The sequence below is a fragment of the Octopus bimaculoides genome, chromosome 16, assembly GCF_001194135.2.
Source record: "Octopus bimaculoides isolate UCB-OBI-ISO-001 chromosome 16, ASM119413v2, whole genome shotgun sequence".
NCBI lineage: Eukaryota > Metazoa > Mollusca > Cephalopoda > Octopoda > Octopodidae > Octopus > Octopus bimaculoides.
The window spans coordinates 17946197-17948106 of NC_068996.1; positions in this window are offsets into that span (position 1 = coordinate 17946197).

A 1910-nucleotide genomic window follows, 5' to 3' on the forward strand; every position below is an offset into this window, starting at 1 on the left:
CCAGCAACTTAAGATCTGAAGAAGGAATTCTAATTCCGAAATATCATCGGACTACAGTTTACCAAGTTACAACAGGTATACAGTCCATTTTTTGTTCTATATTGCATTGTTATACCTTCCTAAACTTTTTATTCTTTACAAACAATACACAATGCTTCAAGCGAACTACAATACTCTCCTAAAAAAAATTTTTTTTTTTTTTATAAAGTAAGTTTTTGTTTAAATTTATTTTTCAGTTGGAAAAGAATATTTAATATTTTTTGTCAAGGTGCAAGAAAAAGTGCTGTTTGTTTTGAGTCCACAAATGTATAGTTGACGCAATGGATTATGGCAGAAAATAGTAGGGAATTAAAACCGTAGCTGCTCAGGCTACATATGGAAGTAGTGAAAGAGAGAATAGTGACAGGAAGGAGAAATAAAGAGAACTTAGGATAGAGTGAGATTGAAGGACGAAAGAAAAATAGTGTGGGAGGGGGAAGAGGAGGTAATATTGGTCAGTTTAAGGAAGGGAGGTCAGTGACCGAAGAAAACTGTTTGTCGATGGCGTTATTCACATATATGTGGATATACACATATACATAACAATAAATATCTAGAGTTAGGCGACTGGTTAGAATACATTTGTGCATAGGCACTAACAGACACCTGCACATATGCGTATGCACATATGCACACATACACGTGCACACACACACACACTTATATGCAAACATGCATACATTAAGTATATGTGGTTGATAATGTTTGTTATGCTAGCGCTGCTTCTGTTTCATATTCATATATATATATATGTGTGTATGTGTGTGTGTGTGTGTATATGTATGTGTGTGTGTATATATATGTGTGTGTGTATGTATATATATATATATATATATATATATATATATATACATACACACATGGTGATTCTTGAGGAGTAAACCGTATATATATATATATATATAGTAATAATAACAATAATCCTTGGATGGAATTTATAGATATCTTAACCCAAAGATTATTCTTGTTATTACTGTATTTATCCTACGTTATATCAGTACAGGTTGGTGCAACCTCAAAAAACTGGTTCACCAGTCAACATTATTAAACTGTAGCCAGTATAATAGAATAGGAGCTTTATTTGCATATTCAAAACGTTTTCCCCATAAACAAATTTAGAAGCTATAAATGTCTGTGTTTGTGTATATATATATATATATATAATTTATATTATTATATGATTGAATGCCACACATCCATTTCCAAGTAAGTTTATCTTAATATTTTTGATGTGACTCTACTCTATACAGTTCTCTCCCCCTATCATTTTCTCTCTCATTCTTTTCTCTAATTCCCTTTCTCTCCCCTTCATTGTTCTCTATTTGTCACTCTCTCTCTCTCCATTTCTCATTTTCTTTCTCTCATTGCTCACATGTGACCATCATCCATCTTTATTTTCCTCACATAATCTTTCTTTTCTTTCAGGACTGTCCTAAGGACTGGGCATATCCAATCTCTCTATTCTATCTTTCCTCTTGTCAAAGAAAATATTTCTCCAGCGTTCACTATTTTACCCTCGTTCTGGTCTAACAACCCTTCAAGTTTGTTTTCATTTGGTTTCCTTGTATGTCTCCACTGTCCTGCTTTTGTTCCCAACTTTCACCCTCCATAAATCCCAAATTTTATTTTGGTATTTATGGGAGCAACTGTCTTCGAAGACTCATATTGTCATTCAATGCTCGAAATGAGGAGTAAATAAACAGCCGACAACTAATGAAAGGTCGTTCTTTATGCTGTTTGTCCTGTCTTCCATTTGTTTCTCTTGTTGTTTGCATATTGAACTCATTTGTTTTCATATTTCATGTTTACTTTTGGTGACGTCCTGTGCCCATATATGCATGTGTAAATATACATATATATATATATATATA